This window comes from Phacochoerus africanus, chromosome 14 (assembly GCF_016906955.1).
Source record: "Phacochoerus africanus isolate WHEZ1 chromosome 14, ROS_Pafr_v1, whole genome shotgun sequence".
In the NCBI taxonomy this organism is placed as follows: Eukaryota; Metazoa; Chordata; class Mammalia; order Artiodactyla; family Suidae; genus Phacochoerus; species Phacochoerus africanus.
In genome coordinates this window covers 13601117-13620961 of record NC_062557.1, presented here as the reverse complement: position 1 = coordinate 13620961, position 19845 = coordinate 13601117, and the positions used below count along the sequence as shown (strand labels likewise).

The 19845-nt window shown below is 40.0% G+C and overlaps 1 protein-coding gene and 1 non-coding gene across 5 annotated transcripts in view; one reads left to right on the top strand and one right to left on the bottom strand.

Annotated features, from left to right (window-relative positions):
- The first annotated feature begins 216 nt into the window (after window positions 1-216).
- Window positions 217-19845, top strand: part of HELZ (helicase with zinc finger) — a 160226-nt gene continuing 140597 nt past the window's right edge. For 2 of the 4 annotated variants that reach the window (XM_047759043.1, XM_047759044.1), the window contains exons 1-3: window positions 221-262; window positions 1577-1632; window positions 5746-5802. The gene's annotated coding sequence lies outside the window, so the exon portion shown is untranslated. Of the gene's footprint in view, window positions 263-1576; window positions 1633-5745; window positions 5803-19845 lie in introns of all 4 variants that reach the window. The other 2 variants (XM_047759040.1, XM_047759041.1) reach the window with 2 other exon arrangements.
- LOC125115376 (U6 spliceosomal RNA) lies at window positions 8147-8254 on the bottom strand. Its single transcript, XR_007132084.1, has one exon. It is a non-coding gene; the product is annotated as a U6 spliceosomal RNA (small nuclear RNA).

The window sequence follows — 19845 nt, the reverse complement described above, 5'->3', positions numbered from 1 at the left end:
AGCCACGTTTTTAAAAAAGGGGGTGAATTGTAAATGCAAACGGTCGGGAGCGGGGAGGGGGGGCGGGCTGCGGGCGTCGGGGCTGGCCCGCCACCCGGGGCAACTTTCCGGGCGGGAGGTGAGGCTGGAGGGGCGGCGCCGGCGGCGGGAGGCGGGAGTCGGGGGCCGAGGGGGGGAGTCACTTTAAAGGCTCTTTCTTACCCATAATGCTTTGTGGGGACGTTGACAAGTGGATCCAAGATGGCGTAGAAAGTAATGACAGGTAAGTCCTGACTTCCCCCTTCTCTGCCGCTGGGACCGCTCCGCGAGCTGCCGGAGCCCTCCGGGGAGGGGACTGGACACCCCTACGGTCCCCGGGCTCCCGGGAGGGGCGGCCTCGGGGCGGGCCGGGGGCCCAGGCGGCCCGCGGCGGGGCCTGGGAAGCGGGGCTCTTCGAGGCGAGGCCCGGACGCTGGGGCTGTTTACAGCTTCTTCCCCTCCTCGGTCCCCTTCCCCTCCGCTGGGGGCCGCGGCGCCCTCGACCCAGGCGGTGAAGGGGACCTCGCAGACCCGGGCCGCGAGCCTGCGGGAGGTTCGTCCAGCCCCAGGCACTTCGGGAGGGGGAGTCGAGCCTCCTTGCACGCTCCCCTCCTCCGGGTCGCGGCTGGGGGTGGGGAGCGTGCGGGCCTCCCACGCCCCGCTCGATTGCCCCCTCGGGGTTCGGACTTCTACTCGAGGTGGGGGCGGGGGCCGGAGGGTGGGCGTCGGCAAAAGTGGGTCAGGGGTGCGCCCCCTCCCCCGCGGAGGGCTCTTACCCCAGCTTCACTTTCTTCACCCCTTTCTCCGCCCCCTCCTCGGAAATTCCCATTGGCCCATAAACACATCAACAAAAATAAAAACAGACTATCCTTTCCTGGAGATTCCTTGAAGACTCCCCTTTTCCAGAGCTAAGGGCCTGCATTTTTATCTAGGGAACTTTGATTCTTCTCCCCCCAAATTATTGGAGTCTCCTGCACCCTCCCCTGTTGAGAATCCTCCAGCTAGGACTGGAAATCAGCATTTTAGGATTCTTCTTGGGTTGAGATCCTCAGGTTTTGTTTGAAACTCAAAATCGTTATCCTTCTCCCTTAGCACTTAGCCTTTTCAGGCAAATCATTAATATAATATGTATAAATCCAGAAACAGTGGATTCCTAGAGCTGGGGGCGGGGAGGGAGTGGGGGATGAATAAGTTGTCCTGGCTAGTTTGTTCTTAATTTTACCCTCTCTTAAACTTATGTTAATGAATTTCTTCATTTCTTCTTTTGTTTTTTTGAAAGTCAAGTCAGTCAGTGCTGTTTAAGAGATGACTAGAGATGACTTTTTATGTTTCTAGATTTGAAGAGCATTTTATAATCTATTTTATCACACAGAGAGGAAATGTTTTTATTTTAAAGTAAAACAAACAGACTCACAAAGCTGCATACTGTACCGTTTTGGTAACTTTTTCCATTTGAAATTTAGGTGCTCTTTCACTTCAAGCTGATAAAATATTTGCTACCTAGCATGTCTGTTACTGGTGTTGTATAGACACATTTTACTTTTTCTATTTGCCTCAGGAATTGGATGAAGTAATTGATCACTAAAGAACTACAGTGCTGGTGAGATGTGTAAGGTGAGACTGCGGTTAAAAATGATTTACCTTTTTTCCTTCTTTATTTTAATCAAGTCCTAAGGGTGAGACCAAGACTCCGTAATGTGATGGGGCGATCTTTAGTTCCAAATCACTGACTCAGTCAAAGGGTGTAGAGGCAGGAGTAGGTTTAGGAAGGCAAATTGTGTCAAGTATATCAAACTTCAGTGACTTCAACATTCTCAACCATAGTGGGGCTTATCCAGAGTCAGATGTTATTCGCAGCCACCCTTGATCTGTATCTTCACCAGGGGTAATTGTAGTTTGCCTATTTAAATTTCCTTTTGTAACTTTAATTGAATGTCTTAATTTTATCTTTGTTTTGGTGTCCATCGCTTACTCTGCATTGAGTGTTAGTGATTGTGTATGTGGATGTTGTCTGTCCGCAGTTTATAGAACTCCTGTAAAGTACACCCTTTCCACTGGAAAGAATTACCTTATGCACATCTTGCTTCTGTTTTCTGTAAAATGGAATAGTACTTGTCTCTCTCATAATTATTTTGAAATAAAAATGGTAGTGTTGTGTTTTGGTTAGCCAATTAGGGATAAGACTGGTTTGTCATTATTTTCTGGTCACGTGTAGTGTGTGACTTCAAAGTGTTGCTTTATTTAATCTTACTTATAAGGCTTTGAATTTATAGGATGTTATTGTATAGTGTCAGTGCACAGTTAGTGTTCCCTACTGGGGAGAAGGAGAGAGCTTTGCTAATTTTACATTTTTCACAAACAATTTTCTCAACTTTGAAAATATTTTACTATGGTTTATTGAGAGAATGTAAGTCTTTTTTTTTTTTTTTATTTAACACATCTGGGCAGCCTTCGTGTTTTGAAATCCACTTACAAACTTTTCATTTCTATCACACATTTGTTTTATTTTTTCCAGATTGAGGCATACAATTGATATTTTTGCCTTAAAAAAAAAAGAAACTTGGGAGAGGAAAGGGGACACAAACCAAGATCCTTTTGTAAGTGCACACACCACGTTTGCCTGTGTTTGAAACTCAGCGGTGCTTGCGTGTATCACATATTTTAATTTTTTTCTTGTCAGAAGAACAAATATGGATTTTTAAAATTTACTTAGTTATTTGAACTCTCCAGTGCTTTATTATTTATTATTATTATTTGTTGCCCCATGGCATATGGGCATATGGAAGTTCCTGGGCCAGGGATCAGGTCTGAGCCCCGACTGCAACCTGCCAGGCAGCTGCGGCAACACCAGATCCTTAATGGACTGTGAGGGGCGGGGATTGAACCCACTTGCCAGTGCTCCAGAGACACCGCAGACCCCATTGTGCCACAGTGGGAACTACTAAAATTTATTTTCAGCTTACAGGTGATGGAGGCGTATTCATGACTTAGACCTTCCAATCTGTACCTTTTATCTTTTTTTTTTTTTTTTTTTAGTGTATATATTACTTTGTAGGAAGAACTAGTGATCTACTTTTTGGCCTATGGAGCTGTTTCTTTATAGTCTAAAAGGGAATATTTAGAAATAGGTGATCTTGTGTGGCTAGTGTTGTTTGGCCTGAATTGTGTCAAGACGTTTTCCATAATTTTCGCACGTGTAGACCAAGTGAGTGTTAGTATTCACTTCAAAGTGAAGTTGGTGGTTGGCCACCAAACAGGTTGTTACACAAAGCATTCTAAAATGGGAAATACCATAGTATGGAAGGTTGTGGTGAAGTAGGAGTCTGTGTCTTTGAGCTGAATAAAGACATAGCTTTTTTAGTCTGTCCTTTTGGCTGGGAAGCTGGGACACTATTTTTAGGTAAGGCTGTAGTTTTTGGGAGTCAGTAAGTACCTCTCTATCAGCTGGTACACTAGATTTTTGCAATTGTTAGTAAGAAGTTTCATTTCTAATACCATAAATACTCAATCCACATTGTTTTAAAGTCTGTATGCATTTATGGACAGTACAGTGTTTAACCGGAGAGGGGAGTGATGCCAAAATCACAGGAGAAATCATTCCTCCTTGCAAAGGGCTTTGTGTAGTTTAAAAATATACAGCATATTCATGGAAGGCTAAGAATATTGCAGAGGGACCTACAAATAAGTAGATCTGATCTTACACATGCATTTTTATTCTCTGTTTAAGAACTAGGTATGGTATTGCTACTAAATGCGAATTAGTTTATAATTGTTTGTCAGACTATATTAAAGACCTCAAATACAGGCTCAGCACAGGAAATAAGATCCCTTGCCTGTTGTTTTAAATGCATACAAGATTGTGGGGCAAGTTTATCAACTTGTTGGTGAACAAGAGGGAGGGAGGAGCGACTTCTGGGATTATAAACAAATTGTTATGGTTGTTTATCTTCATAAACTTAGATAACTGTACGTGCAAATATAAGTTGGTTTCTAAGTAATATCTGGAGGTGTTTTCTAGGAGAGAACTATGATATGTGTGGAGAGGGTGGCCATATCAGCTTATAGGTCATTATTTAAATAATGTAGCATTGGCTAGAAGCAACATACAACTTTGTGGTCTGTCACTGCAAGGGTGGCTGGAATAATATTTGGAATAATTCTGAATTCAATAGAATTAATATTCCTCTTTCAAAAATTATATTGTATAAATCAACTATACATCATTAAAAATAAATTCAAAAAAGAAAAATAATATTGTAGGTGTAACATGAAGACTTTTACTTTTTATATATATATGTATTTATAAGTGTGCATATATATGTATGTATATTTTAAGCTATCAATTGTTTAAAGCAAATTAAGAATTTTTCAACATACTACCAAGTAGTCATACCAGCTTGTTTACTTGTGTAAATTGTACTTGGTCACTTTCTCCAAGAGCAGGAAGTTGTCTGGTAAAGCTAGAGTTTGTGTAGTCAGCTTGCTTTCAGCTCCAAAAAACCCTGATGCATCATTAGGTTTTTCAAAGAATGCATGGCATATTTTTTGACTGAACCATTCTGAAGTGTAAATGTTTGTGATTTTTGTTATTTCTGTGCCACATTTTAGGTGTTCTCGGCACATCTGAATTTGCCTTTTTACTTTCTTCTGAGGATATTCTCCTTGTGGTGAAAGTATTTCTGTGAGGCAAGCTTCTTGTCAGTAGGCAATATATGTACCTAATATAGTTTAAAAAATTATTTATTTTTGTGTAAAATGAATGCATTCCATGGTAAACAAATTTGAGCAGCCCTTAAGTATGTAAAGTAAAATAGATTTAAAAAAGCCTCTGTTCTCCTTCTTCCAGCCTTAGTCCTGCTTCCCGTAGAAAACAGCTGGTGTCACTTGGCTTCTGGAAGACCTCTTTTTCACACTGGTAGTAGTGAAAGCAGAAGGGAAGAAGGCATGGCCACTGAACCAGTTTAGTATTAGGCTGGGACTTTTTTGCCCTTATTTCCTGTGGTGTTAAGTAATATTGATAATCTTAAACTTCCATCAGTTTAAGGTAACTGTAATTGAATTGTTAGTGAAATACTCAAATAGTTCATTGCATTGTCAGGTTGGTAAAGTTTTGATTTGTTGATCTTTCAAGGAAATAAATATTTGGGAATTGAATTCATATAACCTTCGAGCTGGGAGCAGTGTTGGTAATTCCACAATTACCATCTGTGGAATTTTATGATGAGCTGCACAGTGTATTTCCTATAGTCTTTTTATTAACTCATTATCTCTCCCTTCGTTCTCAGAACACCTCCAAGGTGGTTGTTATTTCTGCTGTGCAGAGGAAATTTAGGCTAAACTGGAGTAACTAACACAATGTCACAGGACTAGTAAGGAGTGATGCTGGTGGTGTGTCTTGGGAAGGGCATGTTCATTCCATTGTACTGTGCGCTGCTGCCTCTGTCTAGTTTGTCTCTTATTTTCCAGATGAGGAAATTGAGGCCTGGAGAAGTCGTGACTTACTTGCCCAAGGTCACACCGCTAAGTAGTAGCAACATGAAACCAAACTTTTATCTCCGGACCCTTATCTCAGGACTCTTGGTCCTGGCTGGTTATGCTACATTTTATTGAAATGCTATGGACCAAAAGACCATATGCTGTGAATACTGGACACAGATGCTTCAGAACTGATATATCAGCAATGGTATTTTCGACTGTGCATTAAAAAGTTCCTTCTCTCTCTTTCAGAAATTATAAAGAGCTCTGATGGGCTATTTGGGTGATACCCAGTGCAGTGAACTGCAGGTGAGTAAGGCTTGGAAGAGACTTATTTAGCAAACGAGAACTTGGTAATGCCTGAGGAAGAGACAGAAGGGGCTTCATCTAGAGGAGGGCGTCAAGTCAGAAGGGATGAGGTGGGACGAGGCGGAGTGATGTAGGGCACTAATGAAACAGTGGTGACCTAGAGATGGGGGGCCTGACTGAATTGGCTACTTCTGGAACAGAGTGGATGATGGTGAACCTACTCCCAAGAGACTACCTGGCGCTTTGTCAGTTGGATTGAGGAAAAGTGAGGGTAGGCTCATCTTCCACTTCTGTCTTAAATGAGTAACTGCACAGGGGTTCACCCTATCAGCATATGATGGGAGCTTGAGCGGCGCTTCAGTTTTTGTGTCAGCATTCTAGAGTGGCAATCACCCAGTGCTCTGATGAACTTGGTTAAGCATTAAGTTGTTTGTTTTTCCTGTTACCTGCTCTGTGTCTTGTCATGAATGACTGTGTGCATCTGCATTTTTGAGGATCTAGATACTGAGAGCACATCAATGGAAACAAAAAGTTAAACTCCTTTCCTAACGGTTGTGTTCCCTCCAAACAATTATTGTATTAGTCCTTTAGATTATTTATTTCTTGCTGAAATGCCCTAAGAAAGACAATTTTGTCTTGAGTATTTATTATTTCACTGTAATTAGTCATCTTGGTTCATTAGAGTATCTTGGGCATTCATTATTAAACTTGGAAAATGGCAATACTATAGAAAAACAATTAGAAAGACTGTTTTAATATTGTCCTGTGGGTCATCAGTGCTTAAATTAGTTTTTGATATATTTTCAGTTCTAGTCCCAGAGACTTTAATGTGACAGCACTGTATACTTTTAGAATTTGTAATTGAACTTAGGCTTGGCCAAGTAGTAGTGTTGATTGCTAAAGTAAAACATAGTTGTGGGTGTTCTTTGTTTCTTGAGTTTATGCTAGTTTTGCACAATTCATCCTCACAGTTTTATGGGCTTTTAGAAGGCCAGCTGAGCTAGTTTGATGGTCCTTGGAAATCTGGGGTCTGGGTTTGTTGTAGGTCACTGTAATAAGGAGTGCATGAGATGGAGTTTCTGCTGTGGTGCAGTGGGTTAAGAATCTGACTACAGTGGCTTGGGTTGCTGTAGAGATGTGGGTTCTATCCCTGGCCCCCCCCAAGTGGGTTAAAGGATCCAGCATTGCTGTAGCTGATGCATAGTTGGCAGCTGAAGCTTGGATTCAATTCTTGGCCTAGCCCAGGAATTTCTATATGCTGTGGATGTGGCCACTAAAAAAAATAAATAAATAAAAGGAGTGTATGAGAGTTCTCAGTTGAAGACAAAAGTGAGCAGTAGAAGGCAGGGGTGGACCACTTCTTGAGATTATATCAAGCTTGTATCCTGAAACCCTTCATTTTGTCAGTATGGCAGAACTTTTTCTCCAAATGTATGAACTAATTTAAGAAATAATATTAATTAAATCATTAATTTGGTCTACTACTCTAAAACAGTTTATTTTCTTTTTGGCATTCCATTAAAAATATATATATGTGGGAGTTCCTGTCATGGCTCAGTGGAAACAAATCTGACTAGTATCCATGAGGACTCAGGTTTGATCCCTGCCCTTGCTCAGTGGGTTGAGGATCTAGTCTTGCTGTGGCTGTAGTGTAGGCCGGCAGCTGCAGCTCAGATTCAACCCCTAGCCTGGGAACCTCCATGTGCCGCAAGTGTGGCCCTAAAAAGACAAAAACAAAATATGCATATATATGTATATATATATATATTTATTTATTGTACTCATTTTAAATTATGAGGCACATAATTTGAAATTTTTCTCATGTGTTAGATTATGAAACATTTCCATGTTAGGTTTCACATTTTTTAAAAAAAGTTTATTATTATTATTATTATTGTTATTATTTTCTTTTTTGGCTGCCTTGGGGCATGTGGAGTTCCTGGGCTGGGGATCCTGATTAGATCCAAGCCACAGTTGTAACCTAACACCTAAGCTGTGGCAACGCCAGATCCTTAACCCACTGTGCTAGACTGGGGATTGAACCTGTTATAGCACTTCAGAGATGCTGCTGATCCTATTGTGCCGCTGGGAACTTCAGGTGTCACAATTTTAATTTACATGATTATACTTTGAAAGGCTGCAAAATATTTCATTAAGTCATATTCTCATAATTTTCTAAAAATTTTATTTATTTTTTATTTTTATTTTTTTTCCACTGTACAGCATGGGGACCAAGTTACACATACATACATACCTAATTTTTCCTCCCATTGTTGTGTTGCGATGTAAGTATCTAGACATAGTTCTCAGTGCTACACAGCAGGATCTCATGGTAAATCCATTCAAAAATATGGAACGCTTCACGAATTTGCGTGTCATCCTTGTGCAGGGGCCATGCTAATCTTCTCTGTATAGTTCCAATTTTTAGTATATGTGCTGCCGAAGCAACCACTGTTCTCATAGTTTACTTAAACCTTTTTGTGTTAGACATTTATGTTGGTGGCCGATTTTCAGTTAATACTTTAAATTATTGTAGATGTTGTTATATCTTTTTCCGGCTTTTTTTTTTTTAATTCCCTAGGATAAATTTCTGAGTGTATTCTTGTGTTAAAATGGTATGAATGTTTTTATGGTTTTTGATATATATATTGCCACATGTTTTTCAAGAATCTTTTATCAGTTTATACAACTGACAGATACACAGATGTACCTATTTCATCATCATTGGATAGAAATACATTTTCTCCTTAAAAGTTTTTGCTTATTGGAGTTCCTGTTGTAGCTCAGTGGTGATGAAGCTGACAATGGATACCTTGCACAGTGGGTTAAGGATCCGGCCTTGCTGTGAGCTGTGGTGTAGGTCGCAACGTGGCTCGGATCTGGTGTGGCTGTGGCTGTGGTGTAGGCCGGCAGGTGCAGCTGTAGTTTGAACCCTAGCCAGGGGAACTTCCATATGCCATGGGTATGCCCCCCACCCCCCAAAAAAGTTTTTGCTTATTTAATAGAATTTCTTTGTTTTGTAATGTTGAATATTTCTCTTTGAGTCTCTTCATAGTGAACTGCTTGTTCATATCCTTGCTAATTTTTTTTTTTTTTTTTTGTCTTTTTAGGGTCGTACCCATGGCATATGGAAGTCCCCAGTCTAGGGGTTGAATGAGAGCTGTAGCTGCCGCCATGGCAGATCTGAGCCTTGTCCGTGACCTGTACCACAGCTCATGGCAACACTGGATCCTTCACCCACTGAATGAGGCCAGGGATTGAATCCGCTTCCTCATGGATACTAGTCGGGTTTGTTACTGCTGAGCCACGATGGGAACTCCTTTGCTATTTTATGTAAACTGATTGATGTGTGCTTTGGATGGTAAGGCAAGTATAATCAGCTAATAAAGAGATGATTATTAAAAAGGTGATCAGAACATGTTCAGTAAGAATGTTCAAGGAGAGTCTAGTCCTTGAATAGTGGTTGGGAATAGTGGTTGAAGAGGAACAGGTGGATTATTCCAAGATTTAGTTCAGCAGATATTTATTAGGCATCTGCTGTGTGCCATGTTGCATCCTCTGAGCACCTCTCAAGTTAGCATGTCATATATTTGCTTGAAGGAGGAGGCTGCTTGAGGCCACTTGAGGCTGCTTGAGGCTTGACCATCTGGGGACTCTGGCTGCTGAGGTCCCTTTGTAGCTGCTTGGAGGGCTGAGGGGGTCACTGTCCAGAACATTTTTAACTCACACATGGCACATCACTGTGCCACGGCAGCTCTTTGAGAAGCACTGTTCTGAGGATACAAAGATGAATGAAACATTTCCTGTGATAAGGAACGAACATCTAGTAGAGAGAATAGGGGCACCAAAAAAAGAAAGGACTGGTAGGAATTTGAAGGCTGCTGTAAAAGGGGTTCAGATAAAGTGCTTTGGGGTTCAGTTGGGGGAGTGATTCTGCCCCCTGGGGCTGTGAGGGAACACTTCAACTGAAGAGGTGGCATTTAAATTGCCCCTCTGTGAAAATGAGCAATGAAGAGAAGAGGGCTTCTGAAGGGAAGGATAGCTTGAGCAAAGACTGGGGGGTGATGATGGAAGTGAGGCGGATGTCAGGAAACTGAGTACCCCAATTACCTGGACCCTGCGTGACATAAAGGGACATAGTGAGAGGTGAGCCTGTTGAGAAGTCAGGACTGGGTTTTGGAGGGTCTGCATGTCAGATAAAGAGTAAATATGATGGGTTGGCAGGGAGGAGAAACTAGAGACAAGGGTTTTAGTTGGGTTTATAGTAATAGTCCAAGAGAGGGATGGTGAGGGCCTGAACTGAATTGGTGGCCTTGGGAATGGGAAGGAGGGATGGATTCAAGAGTATTTTGGAGGTTGAACAGAGAGATGTGGCGACTAATTAGGTAGGAGGGGAAGGGAACAGTCAGTTCTACGCCTCAAGTCAGAGATGATGCTGAGGTTTTTATGGCTGGACGGCTGGCAGAATGGAACAGCAGGAATCTTGGAGTTAGGAGGAAGAACAGGTCTTGGGGGTTTAGACAAGAGAAGAGACAAGGTTGGTTTTCTATGTTCATGGAGTTTCAGGAACTTAATAGAAAGCTGAAATCAGAAATTTAATCCTAGAAGGAAAAGATGAGGCAGTTCAGAGCCCAGAGAAGTTAGAGGAATCAGTGAGGTCTCAAAATTAGATAAAGCGGAGTGAAGACTGAGGCTGCCTGAGTCCCAGTCCAGCACCATCTTCACTGCCTGCAACTGACAAGTTCTCTGCTGTGGTGTTTTCCTCACATGCGGGTGTGCTCCGTAGAAAATTGGAAGTGGTAGGGTTTATGTTGAGAGTGAAGAGTTTATTTTTGATGACTTTTTTATTATGGAGAATTTCAGGTATACAGAAGTGGAAAGAGTATAATCAATCCCGCTGTTCCCCTTGTTCAACAGTTTTTAATGTTGTTTCTTCTCTTTCTTGCCTCTCCATCAGTTATATTGAATCAAATGGGATAAAGTGTTTTGGTGGCCTTAAATTTTGTGTACTTACAGGCAGAGAAGGTTGAACAGTTTTGTACGTATGTCCTGAGCTTTCTGGGTGGGGGTCTAGAGTGAACAGAACTATGATTAATTTACAGAATTCCTTGGGCAAATCACTTAAATCTTCTGAGTCTTAGTTTGTCTGTGACATGGAGGTAGTATCAGCTTCACAGAATTATTTGAGATAAGGTATATAAAAACCCTCTATGAACTTTGAGGCTAAAGTGTTATGCAGCTTTTAGTTGTTGGTGATAACAAAAAGGTAGTGCTATTCCTTTGGGCTTCTGCGTTGCTGGCGTGAGGTTTATATTATTCAATACATTTTTACTATTCAACAAATACTTATGTCAGACACCTGGGGCTTTCGTAGTGAGCAAAACAGAGAGAATCCCAGCTCTCCTGGAGCTCATGTTCTAGATCTGGAGGATAATAGGAAGCTAATACTTGAGTAGTGATTAGTGTGAGCCGGACACTGTTCTAAGTGCTTTCATATTTTACCCTATTTAATTCTTGCAACAGTCCTTTGAGGTGTCGTTTTTTTTTGTTTTTTTTTGTCTTTTGTCTTTTGTCTTTTGTTGTTGTTGCTATTTCTTGGGCCGCTCCCGCAGCATATGGAGGTTCCCAGGCTAGGGGTTGAATCGGAGCTGTAGCCACCGGCCTACGCCAGAGCCACAGCAACTCGGGATCCGAGCCGCGTCTGCAACCTACACTACAGCTCACGGCAACACTGGATCGTTAACCCACTGAGCAAGGGCAGGGACCAACCCCACAACCTCATTGTTCCTAGTCAGATTCGTTAACCAGTGCGCCACGACGGGAACTCCCTGAGGTGTCGGTTTTTATTCCCATTGTACAGATTTGGAAATCAAAGCAAATTTTTAGGCAGATTGCCTCAGGTCACAGTGCCAGGATTCAAATTCAGGCAGATCTGGCTTTAAGCCTATTCTCTTAACCTCTGTGTCATACAACTCTTTAGCTCATTCATGGCATACTAATGTTTGATACAAATAAAAATGGTAATCCTAGACCGAAATTGTTCCTAAATAAGTAAGGTTCTTTTCTTGTGGGAAAACAAAAAAAAAAGACCAAAACAAATGGGGAAAAAAAGGCAGTACATAGTTCTTTGCAAATCAAAGTATATTAGTATTCTCACATAGAAAAATATATTTCTTCCTAACTTTTCATAGGTTTCGCCAACTCTCTTTCTCCCTTTCCTTTCCCTTCTTTTCCTTTCCTTTCTTTCTTTCTTTTTTTTTTTTTTTTTTTGCTGCACCTGTGGCCAGGGATCGAACCTGAGCCACAACTGTGCCACAGCTGCGACCTTTGCCACAGCTGCAGCAATACCAGATCCTTAACCCACTTTGCTGGGCCAGGGATTGAACCCGAGCTGCCTGAGAGACAACACTGGATCTTAACCTGCTGTGCCACAGCCGGAACTCCTCTTAGTTTGTTTAGCTGAAAATGGTCACCTAAGTGGAAGGAAGTTATTTTTCTGCTGGTACTTGCGAAGAATCTCTTCTTGAATGAATCCACTTCGTGTTTATAATTCTCTTTTTCCTTTCTCCTCCACTCTGTCTTTCCTTATCTTGGGGAAACTTCCTCCTTGATTCCCCCTCTCCTCTGTTCCTTTTCCTCGCAGCTCTGCTAGCTCTTTCCAGTCCCATCAGCTACCCATGTTCTGCTGAAGGGTTCCCTTCCTTCCACTTTTGCCTTCTTGTCCGTAGCCTGCCTGTCAGCTACCCTGGACCTTAAGTTTCGGCTTTTCTAGGTTTATTCAGTGGGACTAATAACAGGACCAGTTTTCCGTCTCTGGCCTTGGCTCTGCTCTGCCAGCTCTCAGTCCTCGTCCATGGGTAGGGATGTTTGGGAAATGGGCAGTGAGCATTCCTTATGTTTGCATCAGGATTAGGACATGGGCCTTGCTGCTTTGAAGGAGGGTAGGAGGGTGTTAGGGCTTGTATACTTGCGTGTTTTTATTTGCATTTCATTTCATTTTTTGTCTCTTTAGGGCTGCGCCCACGGCACATGGAGATTCCTAGGCTAGGGATTGAATTGGAGCTGTAGCCGCTGGCCTACATCACGGCTACAGCAACGCCAGATTCAAGCCTCATCTGTGACATGCACCACAGCTCACAGCAACGCTGGATCCTTAACCCATTGAGCAAGGCCAGACATTGAACCTGTGTCCTCATGGATGCTAGTCAGATTCATTTCAGCTGAGCCACGATGGGAACTCTTTTTTTTTTATTTTGGTAAAATATACATAAAATTTACTATTTTAACCATTTTAGCATAAATTTATTCGCAGTAAGTATATTCAGACCGTTGTACAACCATCACCACCACTCGTCTCCAGAACTTTTTCACCTTCCCAAAGTGAAATTCTGTACCCATTTAACACTGATTTTCCATTCCCTCCTCCCTCAAGCCCCTGACGAACATCATTCTATTTTCTGTTTCTGTGCATTAGAAAGGGATCCATTCTTACCGTAAGTTCCTCATCTAAGTGCACTCACATAGTAGTTGTCTTTTTTGTGACTGACTTACTTCACTTGGCGTGTCTTCAGGGTTCATCCATGTTGTAGCATGTGGCCGCTTTTCTTTCCTTTTTAAGGCTAAATAATATGCCATTGCATGTAAATACCACACTTAAAAAAATCCATTCATGTTTTAATAGACATGGGTTGCTTCCACCTTTCAGCTCTTGTGAATAATGCTGCTATGAATGTGGGTGTATACATATCTGTTTGAGTCCTTGCTTTCAGTTCTTTTGGGAAATACCCAGAAGTGAAATTGTTGGATCATATGGTAATGCTATGTTTAATTTTCTGCAGAATTCCCTTATTATTTTCCACATTAGTAGCACCACTTTAGGCCCACCAGCAATGCACAAGGGTTTCGGTTTATCCACATTCTTGCCAACACTTATTTTCTGTTTTTTTTTTATTATTATTTTTTTTAATAGCTATCCTAATAGATGTGAAATGATAATGTATACTTGTTTTAAAAGTGTTTTATGTGGGATAATAGAATTTTAGGACCAGAATGGTATTAAGGGTTTTTAACTCAGTTAGCAGTAGATAGCAAAGAATGTTCTATGCTGTAACATTTCCACTTCTTTCTCAGCTGGAGAAAGGCATTTTGGGCAGCTGTATCTCTACTGGATCTTAGGCTCAAGATGAACTATGTCTGACCCAGGGTGTACGGAATGCAGCGTCGTAAGAGATCTGCTCTTCTCTTCTGCTGGGGACTCTATTTCTTGTACTTCTTTACAATTTCCAACTGTGTCTTCCTTGGTTATTGAATCTTCTCTCCAGCTTCTTTAAGGGATAGGGTAATTGTATTCAAATAAACATATTTATTTAAAAAAATGAAATAAGTTAGAAATTAATGATCCCAAGATCGTTATAAACTCCCCAGAGGATTAAAAAGACTATATTCAAGGAATTCCCATTGTGGCACAGTGGAAACGAATCTGACTAGGAACCATGAGGTTGTGGGTTTGATCCCTGGCCTGGCTCAGTGGGTTAAGGATCTGGTGTTGCCATGAGCTGTGGTGTAGGCCGGCAGCTGCAGCTCTGATTCGACCCCTAGCCTGGGAACCTCCATATGCTGCAGGTGTGGCCCTAAAAAAAAAAAAAAAAAGCGTAAATTACAACTTCTGTATTCGTTTGGGTTTTGAATCACTTTTTTAAGTTAAAGAAAACTATTAAATTTATACTGTGAAACCTTTAGGCTTACAGCAAAGTTGTAAGTGTTATATAGGTAGAATTTATTTTTTTTTCTGAGCCAGTAAGTTGCAGACATCTTAGCTGGCATTTCATTCATACTTCTGCATGGGTCTCCTAAGGATGAGGACATTTTTCTTCGTAAATGTAATACCATTATCACACCTAAGAAAATAGTTCAGTACTGCTAACGGATGGTTATACTATCAGATATCAAGTTCATATATAATTTTTCCTATTTGTCCCCCAAATGTATTTTATTTTTTTAGGTTATTATGTCTCTTTAGTTTCTTAACCTAGAATAGTTACCTCTTCCTCTTTTTGTTTTTTATGACGCTGAAGCATGTTGCGTGTTGAAAAATTAGAAAATGCAGACGAATTTAAAAAATCTGTAATCTACCACTCAGAGATACCTAGTTTTAATTTTGGAATAATTTTAGATTTACAGAAAGTTGTAAATGTAGGTCAGAGTTCTTATATACTCTTCACCTGCCATTGTTCACATTTTACATTTTTATGGTACATTTGTCAAGTCTAAGAAACCATTGTTCACATTTTACATTTTTATGGTACATTTGTCAAGTCTAAGAAACCATCATTGGAACATTAGTATTAATTAATTTGCATGTTTTATTTGGATTTCCCACAATGCCCTTTTTCTGCTCAAAGATCTATCCAGGATCCATGTTAAATGTGGTTGTCATGTCTTACGGGCTATGACTATTTTTCAGACTTTCCTTTTTTAAATGACAATTTTTGAAAAGTCCTGGTTCAGGTATTTCATAGAATGTCCCTCGGTTGGGGTTTGTCTGATGTTCTCCTCATAATTAGACTGGAATTAGGGTTTGGGGGAAGGAGTTAGTCACTCTTAATATTTTGTTTAATCTCTTTCTTGGCTTTTTATGTAAAATTTTCAATACATACAGATATTTTAAAAAACGGGATTAAAGACTATTATTTTCTAATCTGCTTGGTTTTACTTAAAAAGGGAGCTTGCATTGGAGATATTTTGTAACCTGTTTTTGTTACTTTACATCTTTCTGATAACCCTTATTCTTAACAGTTTCTGTAGGACACTGTTCTGAGTTTCAAAGGTCTGACTTGAAAATGTAGTTTGAGAACATAGACTGCCAGTAAATTGAAGATAGTCTTTAAGAGGATGGATGATGGTGGTACCTTTTGTTTTAATTATACAGTTGACTCTTTTATATTGATTTATGGTTGTTGTTGGTTTTTTTTTTTTTTTGTCTTTTGTGTTTTTAGGGCCACACCTGTGGCATATGGAGGTTCCCAGGTTATCGGTCTAATCGGAGCTGTTGCTGCTGGCCTGCACCACAGCTACAGCAATGCCAGATCCTAGCTGCATCCGTGACCTGCACCACAGCTCACGGCAATGCCAGATCCTTAACCCACTGAATGAGGCTGGGGATCAAATCCAAAATCTCATGGTTCCTAGTTGGATTCGTTTCCGCTTCGCCAGGATGGGAACTCCATGATTTATGTTTTATTTATAAAGCTCAAATGATTTGGATTATGTTATGTTTACAAGGCTACACGGAAAATCTGAAAGGGAAAAGTGAAGAAATACAAATGATAGAAGGAGTTCCTGCTGTGGTGTAGTGGGTTAAGGATTTGGCGTTGCACAGCTATAGTGTAGGTTACAGCTGCAACTTGGATTCAGTCCCTGGCCTGGGAACTTCCCTATGCCATGGGTGTAGCCTCCTCCACCAAAAGAAACAAATTATAGAAAATGTTTATAATAATAAAATTTTCTTGGCAAGCAACAATCTTTTCTCGAAGTCAGGCTTTTAGTATAATTTGCTTGCTTATACATATGGGTTTTTTTTTTTTGTTTGTTTTTTCATGTCTTTATTGATGGGTAAGCATATTAAGTGATTTGGGAGAAGGCTCAAAGTCTTTAAGAATTTGGAATTACTCATCCAGAATTACTGACAATTCTCAAAAATGGGTCAGGAAAAATCAAAGTAATAGATGAAGAAAAATGTCAATTTTAGCTTGATATAACTTTTCCTAAATTTAGCTTTTTTTAAAAAAAAATTCAAGTTGCTAAAACAGATGGTAGAAGGCCCATCAGGATATCTTATGTATTTTAAACATTTTACTTTGCTATATTGAATTCCATTCATTCTGGAATTGAGGAGAATTTACCTCTATATGAAAGAGATTATTCAAAATAGAATATGATTGATGATCTTAGTTTTCAGTTTTCTTCTCAATAGGCTTAGTCTCTTTTCTATGCTTCTTGCATACTCAGTAATTTTATAAGTTTTAGAGAAAAATGCAATTCTGGCTGAATATTAAGCACAGTACAATAAATAAAGCTTTTTCACTTTGCAGAATATTTTGCCTGTGTATCCCATAGATCCTTCACAGATTCCAGTTTTGGTTAAAAGCAATTACATTTAAAGAGAATATAACATCCTTCTCTATGACATTGGCATTCAAATGAGAAATGGATTTGGCTCCGGACAGTTCTTGGAATGCTTGGTATTTAGGTTATTTTAGGTCAACTCTTTTGGAAATTCAATTAAAGTATTTATTGAATGGTTTTAGTGAATGGAATGGTTGCCATGGGGATATAGTTTAGTTGATGTAAAACATGACTTCTTTTTATAAGGTAGTTGCGTTGGGTGGATAAGGCATCTCCCATGACTTATTTAATCCAAGATAATGGATGAGTAAGAGGCAAATCATTCTATAGAAAGTAATTCTGGTTTGGGGAGGAGCATTCTTAGGGAAATAGGCCTTGGAGGGATCATTTACAGCTGGATGGGATTTAGGTCCAAAGGGAGGAGGGGAAGGATCTTTGGGTAGAGGGAAGGGCATCGTCAGAGACTTAAGAGGCCTGGCTGTCCTGGGGCCTGTGTAGGGAATGGGGTGGTGGGAACGTACAGTTGTAACCAGACCATGGGTGGTCTGGATATTTGGTAATGAGCTTGGACATTATTTTATAGGCATTTCAGAAGCACTCTGCCATCTCTAGAGTGATTCCTAATTTTTTTCCTCCCTGAGGAAACATGGCACACTTTGACCAGCTGCAGGGTCTCCCCACAGCTGTGCTGCCCAGTGCGGGAAGGGGGCAGGCTCTGCCATGATTCCCGGACTTCTTAGGGGACATTATGAGGGCTTTTCTTTCTTTTGTCACAATATATTTACTTTCTAGGATAGTCTTATTTTCAGGATAATAATTGGGTTTCCACAGGAAAAATAAAAATGTATGAGGCAGATTAAAAGCAAATTACTGACTTAAAAAATGAATCTCTGATTTTTTCCTAGGAGGCCTTTTGTTTCAATTTTTAGGTTAGTTATGTAAAGAAACATATTTTTCTTAGGTTTTCATATGATTTTATTGTTTACATCATTTAATAATTCAAGGTAACTTGGGGTCTAAGGAGGAACTGATGATGGATGTTAGTGATTTCTGTTCAAGTGGATAGTGGTAAGGTTTAGCTCAACTCATCAGTCTTCTAAAACCTTTCCAAATGCCATCTGATTCCTACTATCTACGTTAATTATGATACAGGTAATTTTCTTTTCTAATGGAGACAAATATGAAAGAGAGAGCAATCATCTTCACTTTAGATTGAAGAAATTTATTTACTACTTTGGCTCCTACTATTGGATCACTATTTATTTTTGTTTTTTGAAGTCTGCCTTGAATCAAACAAGATTTAAGTTTTTAGAAATAGAGAGGACTGTGACTAAATTAACGAGAAAAAAATAATTTAAGGGCAATAACTGATTTAAAAAAACATGAAAGTACATTTCATGACATGATTTCAGGGTAGTCTGGTGGTTATCCTTACGCTGTTGCAGAAGAAAGTCCGCAGTGGGACGAAAATGATGCTTATAAATCACCACCCTTCTTACCATTTGTTACTGGACATGACTTAGTGCAGGCCAGTCTGCCTACCACTTCTGTGGTATACCAATGATTTCATTTTTCTTCCAGTATTCACTTGTGGTCCTGGACCAATTATCTAGGTATAATGGGATTCCTCACAGTGTCTTACATTTTGTACCTAGTGAACTCAGTGATGGTTCTGTTTGGAAACATTCTTGCTGAGGCTCCATTCATGCCTCTAAAAACCTACATTTATAGGAAGGAAAATGTATACCCTTTCCATTTATTAATAACAAACATATCCTTCTTTATCTTCTTTTCAGTTTTTATATCCATGTCCATTGTGACATTCAGATTCTTATTTTTTAAATAATTAAAGATTTTAATTCTTAAAATTACCATACAGTAAAACTGACTTTTTTCTTTTGGTATATAGTTCTGCTAGTTTAGTACACATGTCATTTTTGTAACCATCACCATAATCAGAATAAGAATAATATTATTCCCCCCACATTCTCTTGTGCTATCTTTTTGTAGTTAATGTTCCCCATCCTATACCCCCTTCAACCACTCACCTTTTCTCCATCCCTATGGTTTTGTCTTTTTGAGAATGTCATATAAATGGAATCATGAAATATGTAAGTTTTGAGACTGGGTTCTTTTACTCAGTCTTTGAGATTCATCTAAATTTTTGCATGTATTGAAAGTTTATTCCTTTTTATTACTGAGTAGTTTTCCACTGTCACTCATTGAAGGACATTTGGGTTGTTTGCAGTTTTTAACAGCTATGGAGAACTGTTACGAACATTTGGGTACCGTCTTTTTGCAAACATAGTTTTCATTTTTCTAGGGTAAGCTATCTGGGGAGAGGGGATTACTGGGTGATACAGTGAGTATTTTTAACTTTATGAGAAACGATCAACCCTTTTTCCAGAATGGCTGTACCATTTTATATTCCCACCAGCAGTACATGAGAGTTCTAGCTATTCTCCATCACTGATATCAGTGGTTTTTTTTTTTTTTGGCCACCTTTCGGCAAATGGAGTTCTCGGGCCAGGGATCAGATCCAAGTTGCAGTTGTGACCTTTGCTGCAACTTTGGACCCTTAACCCACTGTGCCTCGTTGTGGGTAGAACCTATGTCCCAGCGCTCCAGAGATGCTGCTCATTTCCTTGTGCCACAGTGGGAACTCTGATAATCAGTATTTTTAATTTAGCCATTCTAATAGGTATGTAGTAGTATCAGGTCATGGTTTTAATTGACATTTCTCTGATGATTAATGCCATTGAATGTCTTTTCATGAGCTTATTTGCCATCGTTATATCCTCTTAGTGGAGTGTCTGTTGAAATCTCTTGCCCAGCTTCTAAATGGGTTGTTTTCTTACTGTTGAGTTTTGAGAATTCTTTATACATCTGGATACAAATTTCTTTTTTTCCAGATATGGG